The sequence below is a fragment of the Macaca fascicularis genome, chromosome 11, assembly GCF_037993035.2.
Source record: "Macaca fascicularis isolate 582-1 chromosome 11, T2T-MFA8v1.1".
Classification (NCBI taxonomy): Eukaryota; Metazoa; Chordata; class Mammalia; order Primates; family Cercopithecidae; genus Macaca; species Macaca fascicularis.
Genome location: NC_088385.1, coordinates 70477143 through 70504389, shown reverse-complemented (window position 1 = coordinate 70504389; position 27247 = coordinate 70477143). Strand labels below are relative to the sequence as shown.

The following is a 27247-nucleotide window of genomic DNA, read 5'->3' as shown; positions in this document are numbered from 1 at the left end:
TCAATTTTTAAAAATTCAGTCTGTTCTTAGCACCACCAGCCAAATAATCCTACCTTAATCCTACCCTAATCCTGTTTTACAGCCTGGACTCAGCTAGACCCTGCTACTAAAGCATTAAACCAAAGGATATTGAGGATTCCTTTCAGCTCTAAATCATACGGTTATATACCAAAGGCACATGGTATTGTGAGGGCGATAAATACAAAGAAAATTAAAGAGAACAAAGGGCAACAGTACTGAAGGAGCACAGAAAAGAAGAATGACATCAGGGAATGATTATAAGTCTTAGCTTTGGAACTGGAACTTGAAGAATGAGTAAGATCGGCTGGGTGGAGTTGAGATGATGGTTTGGCTGTGTCCACACCTAAATCTCCCGTTGAATTGTAATAATCCCCACGTGTCAAGGGTGGGGCCAGGTGGAGATAATTGAATCATGGGGGTGGTTTCCCTTGTACTGTTCTCGTGGTGGTGAATAAGTCTCACGAGATCTGGTGGTTTTATAAACAGGAGTTCCTCTGCACACGCCCTCTTGCCTGCTGCCATGTAAGTCATGCTTTTGCTCCTCCTTTGCCTTCTGCCATGATTGTGAGGCCTCCCCAGATAGGTGAGACTGTAAGTTAATTAAACCTCTTTCCTTTATAAATTACCCAGTCTCAGGTATATCTTTATTAGCAGAGTGAGAACAAACTAATACATGAGGTAAGGGCAACCCCCAGGAGAGAAAACAATAATAATGTTCTTTTGGGGAAGAACTCTTTCTTCTTTGTTTTTTCTGAGTCTTTTATCATTTTTTTTTAGCAGTTTGTTTCCATCAATTACTTTAAGTTTAGTGCCATCTTCTCATGAACAAATTAGTATTACAAAGTAATTTATTGTCTGATCACTGAGCCAGTTATAACTAAATGCTATTGATTAACATGGGTATTTGATTCTTGCTTAATGTTATTTCAAAAATTAAATTTTCAACCTCTTGAACTGCCTATTCTCAGATCTTTTCATAGGAAATAATCTAGTGCCTTAAGCTGCTTGGACTATATAGGAGCCCATTAAAGTTGATTAAATGGTAATGTTTTCTCTAAGGAATCCTATTTGTATTTATTCTCCCATCATACTGTTACTTATCCAATTAACTCTGTGTCACTTGTCACTTTTTTTTTTTTTTTACAGAAGTCCGGCTAATTTTTCTATTTTTTGTAGAGACAGGGTTTCGTAATGTTTCCTGGGCTGGTCTCGAACTTCTGGGCTCAAGTGATCTGTCTTGGCCTCCCAAAGTGCTAGGATTACAGGCGTGAGCCACTATGCCCTGCCCAAGGTTTCTACTTCTAAAACCACCAGAGAGACTTGTTAAAGCATCATTTTTATCTATAAAACCAAGTTTTGGTTAGGACATATAGCATACCGGATGGAAAATTACATTGGGATTAACAAAACATTGTCCTATTTTAATTTTGCATTAGATTTGTATCATCCCGGATAAGCACATAAACCTCCAAATTGTGGTCTCTTCATTTCTGTCATCATTCCTGTTATGTTTGTGGGAATGGTGGGAGGATTAAAGCATTGTCAAAAGTCTTAGTTTATTCTTTGAATCTCTGTGGTGCTTTTGAAAACTATTGTTCAACCAACTTAATTTGGGATGAGGTAATATATACAGTAGTTCAATACTAGAAATCATTGCTTGGTGACCAGAGCCAATGATTTTAGGTACATTAAATTAGTTTAAATATAAGTTCAAATTTAAACTTTATTTAATGTAACCAAGTAGGTATCACTTTCTTTGTGAAATCTCCCCTACTCTCCTGCAAATTTAATTTCTCCTTTCTAATTCTGTACCTTGTATAGCTAATCTGGCACATACCATGATATACTGTAATCATTTTTCGGATGTACTATTGTACTGCACATTCCTTAAGGAAAAGGGCTGGACTTCATTTGTCCTCAAGGGCAGCAGAGTGGAGAATAAGTAAGACATAGGCTCAAAAGTCAACCTGCTGGCTTTAAATCCAGGTTACACCACTGGCTGTCTCTGACCTTAATATTTCCCTCCTTTAATTTTCTCAGTTTTAAAATGAAGACATTAATACAAACATCTTGCTAGTTGGGATTAAATAAGTGATATATGTCATTGGGATCAATTCAAGTTTTATGGACCTAAAGTTTAAACAATTTTATAGTGCTCCTTAAAAGAAAGAAACAAAATTTAGTGTGGAAATAAATATATTTAAAGTGATGAAAGAACAAGTTACACACACAAAAACAGAATGTAGCAAGCTATCTTAAGAAAACTAAGAGCCTAATATACCTCTATATTTCTTCCTTTTTTGGCTATATGTTCTTTGATTGCATTTTCATATAAAAAGTTTAATATTGAGATAACAAAGATTTTAATATTTAGCATAGCTGATTGAAGTTTGTTTTTTATTAATGATTTAGAAACATTTGTTTCTGCTTTACAACTCATCAGTAGTGTTATACACATTTTTAGGATTATTGTCAAATTTGGGAAAGCCTCTATCAAGGTATTATTTCTGGCCTGCAACTTCATGTTACAATGCCTGGTGAGTTTTCATGATGAGTGGTTGGAGCATTCTTGGAGGTCAGTCCAACACTGGAAAAGATAACTTCTACAAGAGAGTGACTGCAAAACACAAATATTCTCTATAACAAACTAAATATATGATGAATTCAATTTCCCCTTAACTAGCTCTGCAAAATCCTTGTGGTAACTTCCATGCCACTCAACATGAGATTTTGCAAAATTTTCAGAAGTATTTGTTTAGGTGAACACATTCCTAAAATCTCTTCCAAGGTTTTGAAAGGGGCTGTGGAAATGAGGGGACCTGAACGTTAGCTTCATTAGCTTCATGGTAATCTGCCTGCTGCTTACTAAGAACTGTGTAACACGAAGTGAATATTCCAGGACAGTTAGCATAGCACACGAGCAGGGGCACACCAAAGACTCAAACCATTAGAAGGACATCTTCCTTCTTTATTCTAGCTGAGAGCTAATTCCTCAGTGTGGAAGAAACTAAGACTGCTACCAGCCTTCCTTAAATTCCCTCCAAACCCATGTGAGTAAACTGCATCATTTTCTCTGCTTAGTGCTCTATTTTCTCACTAAGACTGATGCCCTGTCAGGAGTTCAAGTTCATTTGGCTAGAGTGATAACATCTGTTTAAGTTATCTGTTGCCTAACAAATGTCAAAGAAAAAAATTATTCATTACACTCAGTAAAGCACAGTAAGGCAGACATTTTTCAGAACATCTTGATAGGTGAAGGGATGGCACAGTGGGGTCTTGCAGTAGGGAAGAGAGACTGTGCTCAACCTCAAACAACAAAGAAAAGTAGATATTTCTATCTAGAAAAAGCAGGGTGGGGTCAGTGGGTGGAAAATTACTAACTGGAAACATCAGGGGTAAGGGAAGATTCTGGCCGAACTGACCTAACAGGATTCTTGCTAAAGGCAGGTAGTGCTGATCAGGCATCACCTGGGTGCTGGTGGAGGGGGAGGAACATGATCAGATACAGAAGGTGATCAGATATTGAGGATGAGGAATTCTGGCTAAATGGACTTGGCAGGACTCTTGTTAAAATTGCATTCTGTGAGGAAGGACACTGCGGTCTAAGAAGAGACTGATCTAAGCTTGATTCTTTGTCACAAAGTATCCAAAAATAGTGGCTTAAAACAATTTTATTGTTCATAATTCTATGTGTTAGGAATTAGGTGGGGTTCACTGGGTATATCTTATTTCCCTTCCATGTGGTACCAGCTGGTGTCACACAAGCTGTTGCATTCAGCTGAGAGCTCAGCTTCACTCACATGGCACTGCTTCACTCACATGGCACCTAGGCTAAGTGTGACTGGAATGGCTGAGGGCTGGCTGGATCTCTTTCTGTCTCCTGGAAATCCATTATCATTTAATAGCACAGCTCTTCCATGCTGGCCGGATCCTAACACAATGAAAATGGAAGCTGCCAGGTCTCTAAAAGGATAGACCCAAACTGGCACTGAGTATTGCTGCTATATTTTCTTGGCCAGAAAAAGTCACAAGTGAGTCCAGATTCAAAGAGAAGAAAGATAAGTTCTACCTCTTGATGGGAGAGGCAACATGCACGTTGGTGGCCGTCTTTACAGACAATTTTCTACAATGTGTCCTCTGGCCACAACAATTCATGTCTCTCCCATGGGCAAAATATACCCAACCTCCTTTCCTTCTCTCTACCTGCTAAAACCTCATCTAATTACCCATTAGACTTAAACTCCAGTCTGCATCCAGTCCTGATATCTCTCTATGGAGAATAAGGGACTTTGTAAAGAGAGAGACCATGCAGAGTGGAAACAACGGATCCAGGTTGACAGCCAGCACCAAAGCCCCAGATGGATGAGCAAGACCATCTTGGACCCTCCAGCCCTAGTTGAGGGTCTCAGACAGCACCATGTGGAGTGGAGAAGAGCCACCTCAACTGATCCCTGCTGGAATTTCTAACCCACAGAATCATAAGTAATAAAATTGTTCTTCTGAGCCACTAAATTTTTGGATATTATGCAGCAATAACTAGCTAAAGCAATATTCAACTTAGACTTTATCTTCATTTGTTTCTTGCTTCTTTTATTACTGTAGGATTTGCCTTGGATTCACCTTTTCACATTAAGGCCTGACTTTGAGTTTCCATTCCTCCACCCCACGTACCTTAAGTTTGTTTGCCCCGAATTCCTCATTCTCCATATCAGTGTCTGTGGCCAAAATCATCAAATGTTTCATGCCTCCCTTCCATACAACTAAGGTCATTGGATTTGTGATTAGGAACTCATAAGTTTCCATTTCCATGACAGATATGTGGATAAGAGCCAGGTTGTGAGATTGAGGAGTGGTGAAAAAAACCCAAAAACAGCCTGTGTAAACTTTACAAAGTTTGAGAATAAAAGGAGAGTAAGGGATGGGGAGATAGGTTAAGGGGGTAGGGATGGGGCTAAAAGAGGAAAAAAGAAATAGAGATTATATAAATAAAAATAGATGTGTAAATAGATATTTACACGTCTATATATCTGTATCTGTCCGTATTTGTACCTGTGTCTGTTTCTACATCTATGTCTTTCTTCCAGGCCAAGATGTGACCATTTGAAGACCTGAAGTAGTTCTGAAAAGATTTAGGAAATGTAAATCCAAGGTGTCTAAAATCTCACAAAATTACCAAGGATGATGACTGAGAAAGCATAGAGAGCAAAGTTATGAGTCAGAAATACAAACTCCTTTTGGAAAATCACTGAAACAAATCCTTCATACAGTGTCATATTTCATTGAAAAAATTAGATTAAGAAAATCTCATCACATGCGGTGGAAAATAATTGTGACTTGGCAGCTTCTCTATCTTCAAATAAGCTTATGCTGAAGATAGAAAATCAAGGAAGCAGACAAAATGTTGACAATTCCATAAGAGACTGCATGACAAAGCTGGCATACGAGGCCGTTGTGGTCTTGTATTTACTAATATTGCTGTTCTAACAAGCTCCTTAGTGCTATATTCTGAAACATTACCATCTGGCAGAAATCAAAAGTAAATGCCTCAAAATTCATTACATACTCTGAAAGAGAATTTAAAGAGACAATTATATGTTCAGTATCTTCAAATCCATGGAAATACCTGTTACACTGAATTGCTTCTAGGATATGGTACAACAATGAATTTTGTGAGGATTAAAAATGGCTTCATGGGATGGAAGATTATCATCTCTCTACTTCCAATGCAAATGAGAGACTAGTTCCTAAACAACATACTATAGTATCACTATTTTGCATATACTCGTGAAATAGTACTGCCAGAGATAGAAAATCAAGTTGCCCTAAAATGATGTCACAAAGGGCTCACTCGTATAAAAATGGCAGCAATAGCCTAACAGCCTTACCACAAAAGGTTATACCAGGCAAGAAAATTCTATATATGGTCATTTTACCAAATGTTTTGTCATGACATAATATGAGTTGCCATTTTGCTGTTTTCTGTAACAGTTTCCTTGCCCCCTCCCCTACCTACATGGTTTTTGTTCCATCAACACCTCACTGCTAGGTACCAGTTTTTGAGTCAGTTTTTGCTGTAGTAATGATGCATAAAAGCAAGCTAAATGTATTTATTTTCACAATACTTGTGGCTCCAGGCTGCAGATGACTGAGAGCTGGCTCTGTGTGTCTTCTTAGTTTGGGACTTGGTTGAAAGAGCCACCTTTCGCTGCACATGCTGTTCTATCATGGCAGAAGATGGGAACAGCAAGCTGTGATGAATCAAGCAATTGTGCTTAAAGCTTTTGCACAGAATCAGTACATTGCTACTTCTGCTCACATCCTGTTGGCCAAAGTATGTCATAATGTCACATGGCCAACTCCCAAAAATCAATGAAGTGAGGAGGAATACTCCTTTCATAGTGACCACCTGAGAAAGAGTGGGGGTGGGATATTCTATTACAAAGAGGGGCCGGGCATGGTGGCTCACACCTGAAATTCCAGCACATTGGGAAACTGAGGCAGGTGGATCACTTGAGGTCAGGAGTTCAAGACCAGCCTGGTCAACATGGTGAAACCTCATCTCTACTAAAAATGCAAAAATTAGCTGGGCGCGGTGGTACATGCCTATAATCTCAGCTACTCAGGAGGCTGAGGCAGGAGACTTGCTTGAGCCTGGGAGGCAGAGGTTGCAGTGAGCCGAGATTGTGCCACTGAACTTCAGCTTGGATGACAGAGCGAGACTCTGTCTCAAACAAAAACCAAACAAAAGAAAAAAAAAAAACCCCAAAAACCAAATAGGGAGCAAGGAGTTGGAAACAGTTATCTAATCTATTGTCATTTCAAAATATTTCCTTAGTACAGGGTGACATGAGATCATTCATTCATGAATTCAACACTTATTGAGTACCAGATATATACTAGATATTGCTCTTAATGCTTGGACCGCATCAGCAGACAAAACAGACAAAGCCTTTTCTCATGAGCTTTATATTCTAGCTAATATTTCTAAATACAGTATTGGAACCTACACTTCAGGATTGCTTGCTATTGTCCGTGAAGTTAGGTTTGGTGGTGATTTTTCACTTGTTGGACTGCTCTTTTTTTTTGTTTTGTTTTAAAATGATTCTACCTCTGGCTCAGCAATGCTATTTATGAACATTTTGAAGTAGGAAATGATGCCAGATTATAATTACATGGGTTTATTTATGTGAATTCTCTAAAATGTTGCCAGATGATGTTATATAAAAATGTTAAGTATAGACTGGAAGCTGAAATAATGCCCAGAGAAATATTTGTTATCCACACTAACCAAAATTTTGAAAAAGGGTACAAAATATTATTAGAATAAGATCTAGCATTCGATAGCACAACAGGGTGACTATAGTCAATAATAATTTATTGTACATTTAAAAATAAAAGAGTAAAACTGGATTGTAACACAAAGGATAAAGGCTTCAGGGGATGGGTATTCCATTTCCCCTGATGTGATTATTGCCCATTGCATGCCTCTGTCAAAATATCTCATGTACCCCATACATATGTACACCTATGTACCTACAAAAAATAAAAATTAAAAGAGTAAAAAACAGGAAGGAGAGAAATGGAAGACACCATCTGAAAAGGCAGAGATCCAGCATACAGAGAAGATGGGGAGTTCGACTTTCTATGTCCCTTCCTAAGTCATACGTTCACTCATGATTCAGGCATTTCTCCAGTGCTTCTTTCGCACCTCCTATTATGTTCCCTGTTCTCTTGTAGGTGCTGGGAATACAGTAGTACGCAAAAGGGACAAATCTTGACTTCATGAAGCCTATGTTTTAGTGGAGGGAGAAAAACAAGGAATTAAGTAAAATATGTAAGATGCCAGTTGATGCAGCAGTTTGGAAAGTAAAGGTCATTGTCAAAATGGGCATTGTGAGAAAAGTCTAATTAACTTAATGTAGTTAATAGATAACTTAATAAAGAGCTTAATAAAGGTTAGTAATTAATGAAACAGTGCTTAAAGCACAAGGGATATGCTATGCCCTGAAGCTAGTAACAGGGAGAAGCTCTTAACACCTGACACCTGAAAGTAAGGAGAGGGAGCAGTCACTTAGAGAGGGGAGCTGAAGGGAGAGAGCTACTTGATAGGGATTGTGGTCCTCACAAAAGGGAGGCAACCAGCTGGCCATGGTGGTTCACACCTGTAATCCCAGAACTTTGGGAGTGCAAGGCAGGTGGATCACCTGAGGTCAGGATTTCAAGACCAGCCTGGCCAACATGGTGAAACCCCATCTCTGCTAAAAAACAAAAAACAAACAAACAAAAAAAACACAAAAAACAAAAAAACAGAAAAGCAAACACACACACACACACACACACACACACACACACACACACACACACAAAATTAGCTGGGCGTGGTGGCACGTGCCTGTAATCCCAGCTACTCAGGAGGCTGAGGCAGGAGAATCACTTGAACCCGGAAGGCAGAGGTTGCAGTGAGTCAAGATCACGCCACTGCCTCCAGACTGGGCGACAGAGCGAGACTCCATCTAAAAAAAAAAAAAAAAAAAAAAAAAAAAAAAAAAAAAACAAAAAACGTGTGGGAGGCAGCTAACACATGGGGACTTGGCAGGAGCAGAGCTGGGAGAATAAACTCCCAACCTCTTTCTCTTCTCTCCTTGGATCTTCTGCTGCCTTTTATTGGTCAAACCCGACAGGACGCCGAAGGACAGCAGAGTTGGTTGATGGAGACCATCTGGTCAGCCTCCTGGCGTGCGTGGCAGGGCTGAGAAGGTGGCAAGTGAATATGGGGCTGGGACTGGAAGACATCCACGGCAGATGACTGTAAGTGCTATGGAGAAAAATAAAGTAGGAAAGAGAGACAAGGAGGAAATAGGGTAAGGGACTGACATTTTGAAATAGGGGGCTCAGAGGAGGCCTAAATCAACAAGATTGTGATATTTAAGCAAAGACTCGGAGGAGCTGAGTAATCTGAGGGAGGAGTATTTCAGGCAAGGCAACGCAGATGAGAAGTCTCTGAAGCAAAACATTCCCATGGGGCTGGAATGGAGTCCAACTGCGGCCACAGCGGGGATGAAAGCAGTCAGCGAACTGCCTCAAGCAGAGCAGCTGCTGTGACCCCTCCACTTTGGGGGCTGAGTGGGCACGCCTCCTACATGCTCTCTGCCTGTGGGCACCTGGCAGAGCCTCTTAGGGTGTGAGTGAGGAGGGGTGGTAGTGGGGCTCTATCTTTTGTGCCATGACCCTGAAGAAAAGAACCTTTGTTTGTCCTTTTGAAATGGCATCGTTTGTGTGGGATTAAACGAGGTTCATTGCCTAATGCCAAGGAAATCGAGGATGCCGACAAACACAAGGAGTGAGTTTAAGAGTAGAGGCTTAATAGTTGAAAGAGAAAAGAGAAAAGCTCTTTCTCCTGCAGAGAGAGGTGGGCTCCCGAGTGGGTCTTCCAGTTTTGTGGTGAAATGCACGGGGTTTTATAGACGAGCTTGAAGATGCAATATCTGATTTACATTGGGTGTGAGATATTGGTCGGACCAGGTGTGCTGTTTGCATAGCACACGAAGAAGCTGGCTGCCCCACCCTAATCTTTTACTATATAAATGGGTTCCCTACCTGGCCGATGCCATGTTGCCTGCTTCTTTACTGCACACTTGGTTGACAAAGAAAAGGGAAGGTGGCGCCTCCATGTTGAATACGCCTGGCTCCCATGTAGCCTTTTCCTATTGGCACAGCTGCCAGCATTCACCCGTGCAAGCTTCTAGCTTGGCTTTCCTACATTTGCAGCTTGATTTTTCAGGCTGCTCTTTGTTAGAAAAGAAATGATTTGGGGGTTGCTGTGCATTAAAAGGGAAACCTTGCCAAGGACTCTTTCCCTCGCTATCTGCCTTAAAAATTTCTTTCTAGCTCCTGTATCACTTTCTCTCCCTCTCCCTATCTTTCAAATTTTCCTTGGTTAATAGAGGCAGATGAAGGAATAAAGAAATCCTTTAGAGATGCAATGTTTCTGACTTTTCTTCTTAATTTCTAAGCAGATTTGAAGAAAATTACCTGATTTATGTATGTATGTTTGTATTTATTTCTATTTTTTTGAGACGGAGTTTCACTCCTGTCGCCCAGGCTGGAGTGCAATGGTGTGATCTCCGCTCACTGCAACCTCTGCCTCCTGGGTTCAAGTGATTCTCCTGCCTCAGCCTCCTAAGTAGCGCCTGCCAAAACACCCAGCTAATTTTTGTATTTTTAGTAGAGAGGGGGTTTCACCATATTGGCCAGGTTGGTCTGGAGCTCGTGACCTCAGGTGATCCACCCACCTCAGCCTCCCAAAGTGCTGGTATTACAGGCAGGAGCCACTGCACCTGGCCAAATTACATGTTTTAAAGAAAACTATTGAAAACCTTAGAGTTTTAAAATTTAACCTCCCTCCCCACTTGCCCCCCGAATCCTGTGAAGATATATGTGAGGACAGGAGGGGAGCTATAGCAAGAAAGCTCGTCCTCTCACTTGTGCCATGGTGTGTACACCATTCTTTTCTGAAACACAGAGGAGAACTGGACTGAAAGATATAGGAACATATTTTTCAAATTACTTTTCCATGCTGACACTAAAGTGAGTATGACAGAATTGTAAGAGGAAAAAAGCAATTCTGAACAGTTGACCCTATCTTTAGAAAAAATGAAATCATTTTACTCATCTATTTTATCTGCTTAAATCATATGGATCAAATAAAATCTTAGGTACAAAGGGTAAAAACGCTTGTCAGAAGCCTTCATAAGAATAAATTCCTATTCAATAGAAAGTGACGATGCTGTGACTGTGTCTAGATTTTTAAGAGGATTTTGGGTTATTATTCATGTCTCCAGTGGGCCTACACAGACTTTATTATTGATACTTCAATAGCAGGAAAATAAAAGCAGCAGAAGTGTTAAATGTATAGAAAAATTATCTTTCATGAATTATGAAGAACATTACGATATGATCTGGCAGAAGAAAAGCTGGAAAGTTAGCTTTTCTTGGAGGGATTTCTCTAAAACAATCATTAGTTTGATGTTTAAGTGTTTTGAATTTCTGATTTCCATTTCTTTAGAATGCAGTGGAAATTACTGATTATTCCTTTACTGCCTTTTAAAATGTAAAGTCAGTCTGTAGTCTGTAAATTTGGATTCCTTTGATTCCACAGCTAGAGTGAAAGGTACATTACCACTTTGATTTCTGTTCAAGAAAGAAATATATTCAGTATTATAAAGAGAAATTGAAGCAGGCTGCTGGATAGTATATCTGATCTGTGAATTTCTTGGATTTGGTGACAACAGAGATGAATATTTCACTCTTAGTTTTTTAAAAAAGCTGTTGAAGTTGCATCGGCTATTAATTCTATGATAATACCTTTCCCAGAAGAGTCTAGACTAATGCAAAATCTTCTGGAGTCATTAAAAGTAAAACATTGTTGTTAAAATGTCTAATTATCTGAGCGCCAGTGCCCATACGTGCCATAAGTTATCATTATGGAATCTGTAAACAATTAATAGAGCAGCTAACTTTCCAGAAGTTTCCTAATTATTCTCTTCTCATCCAGAACAAGGAAATAATGCTGAGTAAATAAAGGACATGTTACATGTTACTGAAACTGTATATAGGTAAAGAAGGCTGGGAAAAGATGCTGTGTTTAAAAATAAGTATGGCTGGTTGTGGTGGCTCATGCCTGTAATCCCAGCACTTTGGGAGGCTGAGGTGGGCAGATCACTTGAGGTTGGGAGTTCGAAAACAGCCTGGCCATCATGATGAAACCCCGTCTCTACTAAAAATACAAAAATTAACCAGGGGTGGTGGGGCATGCCTGTAATCCTAGCTACTGGGGAGGCTGAGGCAGGAGAATAGCTTGAACCTGGGAGGCAGAGGTTGCAGTGAGCCAAAGTTGTGCCACTACACTCCAACCTGGGCAACAGAGTGAGACTCCCTCTCAAAAATAAATAAATAAATACATAGAGTAGTACACTATTGTCTTGCAAATGGACACAAGTCTTTTGGGCATTTATAATTCTTAGATTATTTTTTGATAGAGATAGATTATAGCTAATATTTGAAGGTAGGTTTGTTGTCAACTTGACTGGGTGATGGGGTGTCCAGATGTTTGGTCAAACATTTTGGGTATCTGTGCTTTTGGATGAAATTAACATTTAACTTGGCAGACTGGGTAAGCAGATTGCCCTTCTTAATGTGGATAGGCCTCATCCAATCAGTTAAGGCTTGAGTAGAACAAAAAGGCTGACTCTTCCTCAAATATGAGGGAACTACTCCTCCCTGACTGCTTTGAGCTAGGACATTGGTCTTTTCTGGCCTTTAGACTCAGACTGCAACATTGGCTCTTCTTGGGTCTCAAGCTTGCTGCTTTCACACTGAACATTGGCTCTCCCGGAGAGAACCTGGCTCTCCTGGTGCTCAGAACTTGGGACTCAGGTTGGAACTATACATTGGCTTTGCTGGGTCTCCAGCTTCCTGACTGCAGACCTTGGGACTGAGACTCCAAAATTGCATGAGCAAATTACTGATTATCTGTCTGTCTGTCCGTTCGTCTGGCTGTCCATTCATCCGTCTATCCATCTGTTTATGCTTTCATCCATCCACCCTCTTGGTTCTGTTTCTCTGGAGAACTGTGACTAATACAACACCCAAAGAAATTACACACACACACGCTCACAAATATACACACACTTACATATAATGTGTACTTGTGTATCCCCTAGAGAAAAAAGTAACTTCCTATTTTATGAACCAGGAAAGTTGAGAACATCATTCAAGGACACATATAGAAATAGATGGACTTGGGATTTGAATCTAGGTCTGTCTGACTCCAGAGTAGACCTCTGATGACTTTACCTTTACTGGCTTGAACAATGAGCAGTTTACTTAGCAAATTGTGGATGAAATACACATGAGGAATAGTACATGAAAAAAATAATTTCTAGGGAAATTTCTATTTTGTATTTAAGATTCATTCTCTTGTTCTTTAGAATATGTCCTGGATCCTTAAAACAGCACAAATGAGTTAAACCTATGAATTTATTCCCAGCAAATGAGTGCTTGGGAATATGTCTGATGCCTATTTGAGGGTTTAACAACTTCTCAGCATGCTCTAAAAATAAAAATAACATGGCACATGCTGTACATTCACTTGTCAAATTCCTTACATCACTGTGTGAACAGTTTTGTGATTCCTGGAAATACTGACTCGAATGTTTTTCTCATTGGCCCTTACAACTCATAACAAATCCAGGAAGCTTCTGAGAGACTCTCTTAATGGAAATCATCTTTTGTCGATTAAAATAAAACTGCAAGCTCCAAACATGTGGCTCTTAGTTTTAGGTTTTACCAATACTCATATGGCTTAGGCAAGTTTAGGCATATTACTCTGATAGATAATTCATTTTCTAGTAACAGAGGTGGAAGTTAGCAGCCGATTCTTTTTCTTTCCTTATATGAGTATGCCTTTCCTCAGAAATACCAACCCACAAGGTACAAATAAAGTAAGAAGGCTTTAGTGCCTCAGCTACCCTTTTTTGAGGTCCAGTGGAGAATGGAGATGGAAATGCTAGCTAAAGAGAAGAGATGTACCACAGTTTATTCTCCAGGACGAATGGAGCATGGATGTTCTGTTCATGGACACTTGGGTTGTTTCCAGTTTTAGTTTTTATAAATAAAGGTGCCATGAACATTTTTTTTGCACAAAAGATAAAGAGTTGAGATGGGGGCTACAGTTTCTTTTTACTCCAGGGAGAATTTAGCTCATGCTGGTGTGGAAGAAGAAGGTTGGGTCCTCTTGGCAGCCTATGGGTCTCTGAAGGAAATTGGGACTTCCTAGTTGTTTTGGTGGAGTCACTTTCTTTCTTTTTTTCTTTTTTTTTTTTTGAGACGGAGTCTCGCTCTACCGCCCAGGCTGGAGTGCAGTGGCCGGATCTCAGATCACTGCAAGCTCCGCCTCCCGGGTTTACGCCATTCTCCTGCCTCAGCCTCCCGAGCAGTTGGGACTACAGGCGCCTGCCACCGCGCCCGGCTAGTTTTTTGTATTTTTTTAGTAGAGACGGGGTTTCACCGTATTAGCCAGGATGGTCTCGATCTCCTGACCTCGTGATTCGCCCGTCTCGGCCTCCCAAAGTGCTGGGACTACAGGCTTGAGCCACCGCGCCCGGCCAGTGGAGTCACTTTCATCAGAGATGGAGAAGCATTGACTGACAGTAGAGGTATGGACATAATGTGGACTGTGTTGTCTCAGGATCACCAGCAGTGTGACCACTAGGCATTCCCTGGTATGGGGCCAGTCAGGGACTGTCCTTCCTGACTCTTAAATCAGACTAGCCAACATCCTGGGGACTTGACTGCCCAGGCACAAGTCATCACTAGTTCCTTAACAGTATATAGTGAAAGCCAATCATGTTCTTATAATTCATAGAATAGATGCCTAAGTTAAAATAGCTACATTATTAAGTTGTTTTCAGCCAGCTTAGCAACTGAGTATTTGTGTGTGATGCCCAGGGAAATAAATTCTAAGTATAAACTGGCATTTGTTCAGGGGTACTAAGTCACGGGGACTCTTATGGGGTGGTTCCAAGAACTCCTACCAAAACACAGCTTTGCATTAATATGGTTGTTCATTAATAAAGATATTTCACCTAACTTTGTATAAACTGCCTGAAAAAGTACTTTTTCCTTCAGTGTTTCTGTTTTTTGCCTATCAGTGTTTTTCCTGTTAGTGTATCAGTGCATTCTGTTCTTTTAAAAAACTTCTTTTATACTTGAGAAATTTTTGCTACCCTTTATATAATTTTGTTCCTTACTTTTCTCCTCCATATTATGTCATATACAGCTTCCATATTGGCATAGTTTAAAAAATTTATTCATGTATCATTCATATGCTATAAAATTCACCCTTAAAAGGTATATAATTTAGTGTTTTTCAGTATATTAAGGTTGTACAACCATTAACACTAATTCCAGAAGTTTCAGCCCCCGCAATGAACCTCATACCTGCTGACAGTAACTACCCATTTGCCTCTTTCTCCAACTTCTGGAAACCACCAATCTATTTTCTCTATATATAGATTTGTCTATTCTGGACATTTCATGTTAAGTGGAATCATACACTATGTAGCCTTTTATGTCTGGCTTCTTTTAGTTAGCACAGTGTTTTCAAGGTTCACCCACGTTGTAGTATAAATCAGTACTTCATTTTTTTGGCTTAGTAACATTCCATTGTATGGTGTAGTCTTTTGTTAACAATATTTTTAGTGAATATATAGTATTGGAAAGGTGGATATACCATCATTAATATTATTCTATAGAAATTTAATTTTTTTTGTTAGATAATGCTGAGGAGAATTATTCGTATGTTTTTTTTTTCTTTTCCTCTCCGATTTAGAATTGTTTTCTTCAACTACAATCCTGAAAATAGATATCCTGGGTAGAATATTACAATAATTTACCTAATATCAGATTGCTTCTAAGTGAGTTTTGCAAGCATATGTTCCCACTGATGATATATGGGCACCATGATTGCACTCTATACTTGTAAACATTGGCTACTATAATTTGGTAGAACAAAGCTTCCTTTACTGGTGAGACTGAATATTTTTATTATGGCAAAAACTGCAATTACTTTTGCACCAACCTAATACATGTTTTTAAAATTTACTTTTCTATGAATTATCTTTTTTCTATAGGAAATCTTCTAATGACTTGGTTTTCATTTTTGTAATTTACATATATTTTTATTTTTTAAATTTATTATGGTTATTATTATTATTTTTTAAAATAGATACAGAGTCTTGCTATGTTGCCCAGGCTGGTCTCAAACTCCTGGCCTCAAGTGACCCTCCTGCCTTGGCCTCCCAAAGTGCTGGGATTATAGGACTGAGCCACCACTTCCAGCCAAAATTCTTTATATTATAGAGAAACTAACCCTTTGTCAGTTATAATTGCATGTTTTTTTCATTTTATAATTATTTTATAATTTAGAAGTTTTCATTTGATTATAGCAAAATCTTTCCATATTTTTCTTCTTGAATGTTTGTATTGTGTATTAGCTTAAGAAGTCCTTTCCCCTTCAGAGGTATGTTAAATTTATATTTTAACTATTTTTAGAGTTTATTTTTATGAATCATAAGGAACCAACTTGATTATTTCTAAAATTTATGACCAGTTGCCTACAAACCATTTATTAAATAAACACCAATCTTACTGATTTGTGCTGCTTCTTTCATCATTTGTTAAGTTATTGTACAGCTGGATTATCTGTTCTGTTCTATTGTTTTGTGTGTCCATTCTTGGGCCCAAATTATTATAAATATCATACTGTAAATTGCTTTCATATTTAATAGTGTTAGTACCTCTTTCTCTCTTTAAAAAATCTGCTTTTTTTTATACTATTCATCTTTCAAATGAATTTTATAACAATTTTGTCAAATTCTAAAACTTCCATTTGAATAGGTTGAATTTTATTAAGTCCACTATTTTTTTGGAAAAACTGGTACCTTGGAAATATTTAATTTTTCCAACCAGGAACATGGTAGTCTCTTATTAATTCAATAGTAGGCTAGGAAATTATAGTTTTCTTTAACTTTAGTCTTCTTCCTATCTCTACTACTCTAGGCGTTAGTTCAGGGTTAAGAATTGAAAAATTTAAGGTGGAAGGAAACTGGAGACATATTATTTTTTCCCTTCTTTCTTATCCCAAGCATAACATAAAGAGAATTTACTTAGATCTTTAACTGTAGGCAAGATTAAAGGTACAAAAATTCTTTACTAGGGAACTGTGATCAGTATTCACGGTATTTGCATATATTCCTTATGAAATGTTATATTTGATAAGTGTTTATTGAACATCTATTTTGTAGATAGGAAAGTGTTAAGCTACATGGAGAAAACACTGCAGATGCCTCCCCTCAAGGAGCTTATACCATAGCTTGGCAGATGGGACTTATATCCATGAAAACCGTAATGAAAAGACAGCACTAGAAAGGTCGCATGATAGTTGTCTTAGCCTGTTTAGGCTGCTGTAACAGAATACCATAGACTAGGTGGCTTATAAAGAACAAAAATTTATTTTCCACAGTTCTAGAGGCTGGGAAGTCCAAGATCAAGGCACTGACAGAATCAGTGTCTGGTGAGGGTCTGCATTCTGCTTCATAGTGCCTTCTCTCTGTGTCCTCATGTGGTGGAAAGAATGAGTTGCCTTGGGCCTATTTTCTAAGGGCATTAATTCCATTCATGAAGGCTCTTCCCATATGACCTAATTACCTCCTGAAGGTATCACCTCCTAATACCAGTGCCTTGAGCATTAGGATTTTAACACATAAATTTTGGGAGGATATAAATATTCAGCTTATAATGAGAGAGAAAGAGAGAAAAAGACAGTGATATTGATAAAGAGAGAGGTTGAAAGAGATTAGAGATGCCTTCGAAGACAGAGGTGGCCCAGCTAGCAGACATCTTGGAGGACAGTGGATTTGATTTGGGGCCTAAAAGAGAGTAAAATATGGATAGAAAGAATGCAGCAAGGAGGGCATTCTTCAGAGAAAGGATTTACAAAAATGGATGTGGCTAGAGTAAATCTAGCATCTGTGGCAAGCGAGAATTGGAAGGTAGGACAATAGGGTAAAACTGCAGAAGGGTTAGCAGGCCAAGCTAAAGAGTATAAGCTTTATTCTAAATGTAACTGGAGGCTGGGCCCAGTGGCTCACACCTGTAATCCCAATGCTTTGGGAGGCAGAGACAGAATTGCTTGAGGGTAGGAGTTCAAGACTAGCCTAGAAAACATATGAGACCCTGTCTCTACAAAAAATACTTAGGCATGATGGTGTGCACCTGTGTAGTCCCAGCTATTTAGGAGGCTGAAGCAGAGGAACGTTTGAGCCCTGGAGGTCAAGGCTGCAGTGTGCTATGATTGCACCACGGCACTTCAGCCTGGGTGACAGAGTGAGATCCGGTCTCAAAAACAAAAAATGTAATGGAAAATTATTGAAACTTGTTGAGAAAAGCAGAGCATGGTAGGAGTGGTATTTTTTAAAAAAATTAGCTGATATAGACAGCAGGGAGACATATTGGGAGGCTGTAGTAATAATCTTGGAATAGAACTGGGCCTGTTCTTAAGAAAGTGGACCTTCTGGAAGTATTACCAAAAATAGAAAACAAGAATCATTTTGAAGAGAGAGTTACAGGACTTTATTAAATAAGAATTATAAATAAAATTAAAAAATAAAGTCAACATATCTGCGTTCAAGACCAGGGAACAATGGGTGCTTCATTATTGACAGATTTATTGAAGACAGAAGTGGGGGATCTGATTTGGGGATGATTACAAATTCAAATTTGAGACATACATATTTGGTTGAGATAATAGTAGACTATATTAATATACACTTTCCTAAAATATTATATGCTGCTTTTGTACATCTAATGAATATTTGCATTGGGAGTACTTACTCTTTCAAGGAATCTTTGGTTAACCCTTTCGTAAAAATAATATATTTTATTTTATTTTTATTTTTTTGAGACAGGTTCTTGCTCTGTTACCCAGGCTAGAGTGTAGTGGCATGGTCACAGCTCTGTGCAACCTTCAGCTCCTGGGCTCACGTGATCCTCCCATCTCAGCCTCCTAAGTAGTTGGGACTATAGGTACATACCACCGCACTTGGCTAATTTTTGTATTTTTTTGGTAGAAACAGGATTCTGCCATGTTGCCCAGGGTGGTCTTTAATTCCTGGGCTCAAGCAGTCCACCCACCTTGGCCTCCCAAAGTGCTAGGATTACAAGTGTGCGCCAGTGTGCCTGGCCAAAAGAAGATTTTTTTTTTTTTTTTTTTTTTAATTCGGAGTCTTGCTCTGTCACCCAGGCTGGAGTGCAGTGGCATGATCTTGATCTTGGCTCATTACAACCTCCACCTCCTGGGTTCAAGTGACTCTTTTGCTCAGCCTCCTGAGTAGCTGGGACAACAGGTGCGTGCCACCACACCCAGCTAATTTTTGTATTAGTAGAGATGGGGTTTCACCATATTGGCCAGGCTAGTCTCGAACTCCTGACCTCATGATCTGCCCTCCTTGGCCTCCCAAAGTGCTGGGATTATAGGCGTGGGCCACCGTACCCAGCCACCCTATTTTTTTTTTTTTTTTTTAAGACAGGGTCTCCCTCTGTCACCCAGACTGGAGTGCAGTGGCACCATCTCAGCTCACTGTAACCTCTGCCTCCCAGGCTCAACCTCTGCCTCAGCCTCCTGAGTAGCTGGGATTACAGGAGTGCGCCACCACACCTGGCTAATTTTGTATTTTTAGTAGAGATGGGGTTTTGCCATGTTGGCCAGGCAGGTGTCAAACTCGTGGCCTTAAGGGATGTGCTCACCTCGGTTTCCCAAAGTGCTGGGATTTTACAGGTGTGAGCTACTACACTCAGCCTTAAATCATTATTTTATAAATTTTGGTTTTCCTTTGTTGACTTTTTGAAAGCAGCATATACTTGTAATGTTAGCTGATTTTCATCTGTGAAAGCTAAAGAAGACCTTCCTTCATTTCCACCACGGCCCAGAGTCACTTACACTGCAGCCCTAATTCTCAAATTTGACTCTATATTGGAATTACCTGGGGAGTTTTAAAAAACACTGATGCCTGGGTTTCATTCCTAGGAGTTCAGCTTTAATTGGCCCGAGGAGCCCTGGGCATTGGGATTTTTGAAAGCTCCCAAGCGATTCTAATGTGTAGCAAAATTTGAGAATCACTATTCACATCCAACAATCATGGAAGAAAAACATTTTCCTGTGGGTTGAAGCTTAAAGGTAATCAAGGTAAATTTAGTGAGTATTAGAAAGTTTACGATGAATGATCCTTGCCTTTGTTTAATTCTGTTTGCTCGTTTTTTCAAATGTTCACAATCAGCGGAGGAACAGTGAGTACTGCGAGGCAGCCAGTATTTCCAAAGAATTGAAGAGACAGAGGTTGCAAATTATCCAGATTTCTTGCCACTTTGTAGTACTCGGGGGAATGAGATGGTCCTCTCATGGTACCCAGGGAAAGCGTTACAAGAGTGGATGGGGCTCATGGAGATCAGTGCCAGCACTGGGGCCATCCATCCTCAGGAGTTGGCCCTCCCCGGCCTGCTAACGACCTCCTCTGCCTCAAATGTCCAGAAGCTCTGACATTAACACCCACCCATGATGGGTCTGTAATTCCACTGCTCAGACACTCAAGCGTTTTCCATAGTATATTCCTTCCCCCTTTACCAATTGAAAACAAAAATAAATGGTAAAATCTACTGACCCAAAATGCCTTGCTATATTTTATAATGTATCCCATATTCTATATTATTTCCAAATAAATGGGTTACCAAATAGTTTGCCATAACATCAAAAGCCCTGTTGACTGCTAGCTACTAAATAGAGTGAAGAATGGCACCTATGGAAAACACCTATAAGCAACAATTTATTTAATCAAGAGAGGTTAAATTAATTGCCCAACAGTTATTGTAACTTTATGAACACAAATGAATTTAAAATATAGAACAGTTTAATCTGAAGGTTAAATTTCATTAAAAAACACAATAAAAAAACCAAACCAACTTTCAAAACATATTGATTGACCAGGTGTGATGGCTCAAGCCTGTAATCCCAGCACTTTGGGAGGCTGAGGTGGGTGGATCACCTGAGGTCAGGTGTTAAAGACCAGCCTGGCCAACATGGTGAAACCCTGTCTCTACTAAAAATACAAAAATTAACCCAGTGTGGTGGCAGGTGCCTGTAAATCCCAGCTACTCGGGAGGCTGAGGCAGGAGAATTGCTTGAACCCAGGAGGCAGAGGTTGCAGTGAACCAAAATTGCACCACTGAACTCCAGCCTGGGCGACACAGTGAGACTCCGTCTTAAAAAAACAAAAAACAAACCCTGATGTGCCTTGTATGTGGACATCAAAGCATAACCAGCAGGTAATAATATTTAATTGAGAAATTTGCTTACTTAAGCAAGGATCATAAGCTGTTTAAATTATTTTAGTTTCAGTTCTGGCTAAGTTTCCAAGATGGTAGGTGCTGCATTCCAACAGGAACTGTGAGATACTTGAGTTGTTAAAGAGGAACAAAAACGCATTGTATGGTGCCTAAATTGCTCTTCCACATAAGATTGTAAATGAGTTAGAAGTTTGGAGATTGGAGGAGGATTCTGAGGAAATAATATACAATATGGGATAAATTATAAAATATAGCGCACACACACACACACACACGTACATCCTCCTCCCCAAAGGCAGAGGTGTACGTGAGTGTGTGTGTGTGTGTTGGGGGGGGGGTTTCTTCCAGCCTTGGGGTTGCATTTATCTTGTCCAAGGGTGCTGCCTTGAGAGAGGTGAGAACCGAGAGAAAGGAAAGTGGAGATATGTGCCAGTGGATAAGAGGAAAGCTTCAAGCTTCACCCAGAAAACCTGTTCCACTCTAGGGAAAGGAATACAGGGAGAGTCCCTGTGATCAGCCTCCAAAAACAACTCGCAAGCTGCTCAGTGAGAAAACAGTGGCATCAGCCAAGTAAGATCTTTTTTCTCCTCATTCCTCCTTCAAACCACCTGCCTCCAAAGACCATAAACTTGAGCAACAGTCTATCTGAAGATAGGTAGAAGCTAAGAATGTCCCTTTTTCTTTCCTAGACAGTCCAAACTCAGGGAGACTTGAAGATTAACCTTGAACAGTTTTTGACTATTTCAGTGGATTGGACATATCAGTTATTAAACTGAGTTTATCTTTTTGGCTAAGTGATGGAAAACTTTTTATTGCCTAAAAATGACCATCAACGTTGTAGAATTTGCTAAAAACATTTTCAACATCGGAGAAATACCTGGTCCCACTGAAAGGCTGTGGAAAAAATGAAGCAGTGTTTTGAATAGGCACTATAAGTTTTACATGCTCTATTTATTTTATTATTATTTTATTTTGAGAAGGTCTTGCTGTCACCCAGGCTGTAGTGGGATGAAGCAGCCAGAGCTCACTGCAGCCTCAAACTCCTGGGCTCAAGTGATCTTCCTGCCTTTGCCTCTGAAGTAGCTGAGACTGCAGGTGTGCACCACCACCGCTTGCTAATTAAAACATTATTATTATTTTTTTTTTTTGGGTACAGACAGCGTCTTACTATGTTCACAGGCTGGTCTTGAACTTCTGGCCTCAAGCAGTCCTCCCACCTTGGCTTCCCAAAGTGCTAGGATTACAGACATCAGCCACTGCATGCAGCCTGCTTGCTCAATTTTAGGGATATAGGTCTGTTGTACCACAGGAGAATTGCTGATACGAAAACATGAATCCTACAAAAGGAAATTGCTAAGTAGTAGACACTGCCTGCTGGAAACTGACCTGAAAAAACATAATAGCATTTGAACACTCCTCCCTATGCATTTTCCACTGGCCCCAGAGACAAGTAAAGAGGATACCCACTACCCATTTATTTCCAGAGTGGGTTCATTAACCTCTGAGGACCACTTGACTTGGACAAGCTTAATAAGCAATCAAAAATCTGACTTTAGGTAATACTGGCTGCTCTAGAAGGGGTGGTATTCTTTTCTCTTTCTACTAATGTACAAGTCAGAATGTTTGTTTGTTTGCTTGTTTATTTTTGAGACAGAATCTCACTCTGTTGCCCAGGCTAGAGTGTAGTGGCATGATCTCAGCTCACTGCAACCTCCGCCTTCTGGGTTCATGTGATTCTCCTGCCTCAGCCTCCGAGTAGCTGGGATTATAGGCGTGCGCCACACCTGGCTAATTTTGTATTTTTAGTGGAGATGGAGTTTTACCATGTTGGTCCAGGCTGGTCTTGAATTCCTAACCTCAAGTGATCCACCCGCCTTGGCCTCCCAAAATTCTGGGATTACAGGTGTGAACCACTGCACCTGGCCCAGAATGTCCATTTGAAAGAATCTTATTCTTTGTATTTCTAAGGTGACAATATGCAAATATAGGAAATAATCAGACACGAGGAAATGATTTTGACCATCTAATAAATATGGTGTCTAGTCTCTGAGGCGGCGCTAATTATTCTAGTTTTGATAATTTTACATCAGGAAGGAGTAGATAGTTGTCGCATGGCAGTGGAAAAATATTTCTTCTACTCCTATTATATTTCATTCCCTCTACTGCTAAATAAATATGGTCTGGAAGGTAGGTGGTAGGGACAGTTAAAAAGGAAGGGTCAACATGGGAGAACTGAACGCAAATTTTGGAAAATGAACCTTGTACTATTATTTTTATTTTTTTAAAGGAGACTGAGTCTCGTTCTGTTGCCCAGGCTGGAGTGCAGTGGCTCACTGCAACCTCTGCCTCTCAGTTAAAGCGATTCTTATGCCTTAGCCTTCCAAGTAATAGCTGGGATTATAGGCGTGCGCCACCATGCCTGGCTAATTTTTGTATTTTTAGTAGAGATGGGGTTTCACCATGTTGCCCAGACTGATCTCAAACTCCTGGCCTCAAGAGATTGACCCACTTCGGCCCTCCCAAAGTGCTGGAACTATAGGCATGAGCCCCCACACCCAGCTTATTACTGTTATTATTTTTTAATTTAAGAGATGATGTATTTCTGATTATACTGTGGATTCTTTTAAACCTCATCCCTTTGATTTATAGCTTAGCTTTACTTCTCAATACTTTCTTGCCTTTCTGTCTTACAGTTCATCTCTGAGAACATGTTTTGTACTTTTTAAAGGCTCTGCTGGTATTCTCAGTACCATTTTCTTTATAAATTGTTTTTAAAAACCTGGGACATTCTAAAGGTAAGCCATTCTATAGCTTAAGTTTTATCCACAGTTTTATAGATACCATATTTTATTTGACAAGTACTATCTTCATGGAAAGTACCAGTTAGAAAAATCTAAATAGATTTTTTTTTTTTGATTTCCCAGGAAATTTGATTTCCTTGAGATTAACCTGAGGCTTACGTTTTCTTTTTTTTTTTCTTCTTCTTTTTGTTTTATTATACTTTAAGTTCTAGTGTACATGTGCACAACATGCAGGTTTGTTACATATGTACACATGTACCATGTTGGTGTGCTGTACCCATTAACTCGTCATTTACATTAAGTATATCTCCTAATGCTATCCCTCCACGCTCCCCCGACCCTATGACAGGCCCTGGTGTGTGATGTTCCCCTTCCTGTGTCCAAGTGTTCTCATTGTTCAATTCCTACCTATGAGTGAGAACATGTGGTGTTTGGTTTTCTGTCCTTGTGACAGTTTGCTCAGAATGATGGTTTCCAGCTTCATCCATGTCCCTATAAAGACATGAACTCATCCTTTTTTATGGCTGCATAGTATTCCATGGTGCATATGTGCCACATTTTCTTAATCCAGTCTATCATTGATGGACATTTGGGTTGGTTCCAAGTCTGCTATTGTGAATAGTGCCACAATAAACATATGTGTGCATGTGTCTTTATAGCAGCATGATTTATAGTCCTTTCGGTATATACCCAGTAATGGGATGGCTGGGTCAAATGGTATTTCTAGTTCTAGATCCTTGAGGAATCACCACACTGTCTTCCACAACGGTTGAACTAGTTTACAGTTTCACTAACTGTGAAAGTATTCCTATTTCTCCACATCCTCTCCAGCACCTGTTGTTTCCTGACTTTTTAATGATTGCCATTCTAACTGGAACCCGAGGCTTACTTTAACCTAAAACTTATTATTAAAATTCTTGGCTGGGTGCAGTGGCTTATACCTGTAATCCCAGCACTTTGGGAGGCCCAGGCAGGCACATTGCTGGAGCCTAGGAGTTTGAAACCAGCCTGGGCAACATGGTAAGACCCCATCTCCACAAAAAAGAAAAAAAAAAAAATTAACCAGGTGTGGTGATCCACGTGTGTAGTCCCAGTTACTTAGGAGGCTGAGGTGGGAGAATCGCTTGAGCCTGGGAGGTCAAGATTACAGTGAGCTGTGATTGCACCACTGCACTCCAGCCTGGGTGACAGAGTGAGACACTATCTCAAAAAAAAAAAAAAAAAAAAAAGGAAGAAATTTTTAATAATCATTTCAGTTTTATCATTATGACCAAGCTATAAATGATTTAGTACCATAAATGCCTTTCTGTTTTTGCTTTGCATGTTCATTTATTAAATATTTTAATTTCAGAGATTTGACCTATTTTAGGAAACTTCTTCTATAGTACTACTTTTTAAAACTTCTATTGACATTTTTTGGATAGTTTGTACTGATCTTTGACATAAACAGAGTGTTCACTAGATAAAGTATTACCAATTGTATTTGAACCTTGACTACTTAATAACCTTGATATCAGAGTATAATACATTTCCCGTTGACTGTGGTCTATACTTTTGTAATGCATTTTTATAGCTAACTATATTTACCTCAATTTTCAGGGATTTATTTCTTTATAAATATGATACCCATTAAAAAGCTTTATATGCTTTAAAAATAGTTACTTGCACAATATATTTTAGGCAAATATATAAGTAATATCATTGTATAAATTTTTTAAAGGTCCAGTATATATTTTTCTTTTATTTTCTGTTTAGGCTTGGATTTCCCTATCCTTACTCTGTCTGCACCCCTTACATCAGCTCTGGCATCCTGGAGTTGGGTGAAGGAGCTGATGTAAGGGGTGCAGGGAGAGTAAGGATAGGGAAGTGATTCATAACTTAGCATGAACCGTTCCAATGAATTCTATGAATCAATCCAGTAAATCAACCTGCAGTTTTCCTTGCACTTACCTAATATTAATACCTTACTGATATGTGTGTATATATATGTGTGTGTGTGTATGTATATATATGTGTGTGTGTGTATATATACACACACACACATTTCCAAATAATATAGGACTTCCAAATACAGGGATCTCCTTCTCACTTTCACTTCCCCAACCTCACGTAATAAAATTACGTACAAGTGTAATTTTATACGATTTTCTACTTCTTGCAAATTGGAAAAGAAGTAAAATTAGCCTTGTATGTAGACAACATAATCTTATATTTAGAAAAAGCTAAATATTCCACCTCAAAGCTGTTAGAATTAATAAACAAATTTAGTAAAGTTGCAGGATAGCCAATATACAAAATCAGTAGCATTTCTATATGCCAACAGCAAACAATCTGAAAAAGAAATTAAGAAAGTGTTTTCATTTAAAATAGCTATAAATAATATAAAACACCCAGAAATCAATTTAACCCTGAATTTGAAAGATCTCTATCAGAAAAACCATAAAATACTGATGACAAAAATTGAAGTGGACACACAAAAAGGATATTCCATGCTCATGAATTAGAAGAATGAATAGTTTTAAAATGACCATACTACCCAAAGCAGTTTATGGGCTTAATGCAATCCCTATCAAATAGCAGTGACATTCTCCACAGAATACAACAGACAATCCTAAAATTTATGTGAAGCCACAAAAGGCCCCCAAAAGGTCAAAGCAATCCTGAGCAAGAAGACCAAAGCTGGAAGTGTCACACTACTTGACTTCAAAATATACTACAAAGCTATAGTAAACAAATCAGCATGGTACTGACATAAAAACAGGCCCATAGACCAATGGAACAGAATATATAAAAATCAAATAAGAATGTATTAAAGACTTAAATCTGAGACCTGAAACAATGACACTACCAGAAGAAAATGTTGAGACAATGCTCCAGGACATTAATCTGGACAAAGATTTTTTTTGTAAGACCTCAAAAGCACACACAACAAAAGCAAGAATAGATAAATGGAATTACATCAAGCTAAAATGCTTCTGAACAGCTAAGGAAACCATCAACAAAGTAAAGAGACAAAATAGGAGCAATATTTGCAAATATCCATCTGACAAGGGATTAATAATCAGGATACATAAGGAGTTCAAACAATTCAATAGCAAAAACCCAGATAATCCAATTAAAAATGGGCAAAGGATCTGGATAGGCATTTCTCCAAAGAAGACATACAAATGGTCAAATGCATATAAAAATGCTCAACATCACTAATCATCAGGGAAATGCAAAACAAAACTACAATGAGATGTCATCTCACTCCAGTTAGAGTAGCATTTTATCAAAAAAAGACAGGGAATAGAAGATGCTGGTGAGGATGTAGATAAAGGGCACCCCTTGTACACTGTTGGTGGGAATATAAATTAGTACAGCTACTATGGAGAACGGTATGTAGGTTTTTCAAAAAATTGAAAATAGAACTACCATATGATTCAGCAATTCCACTACTGGGTATATATCCAAAATAAAGGAAATCA

General features: G+C 39.1%; 1 long non-coding RNA gene across 1 annotated transcript in view; it reads left to right on the top strand.

The window, feature by feature from the left end:
• Positions 1 to 8665: 8665 nt before the first annotated feature.
• The window catches only part of LOC135966257 (uncharacterized), a 349203-nt gene continuing 330621 nt past the window's right edge, over positions 8666 to 27247 (top strand). Inside the window, exon 1 of the long non-coding RNA XR_010579477.2 lies at positions 8666 to 8829. This is a non-coding gene — a long non-coding RNA (uncharacterized lncRNA). The remainder of the gene's footprint in view (positions 8830 to 27247) is intronic.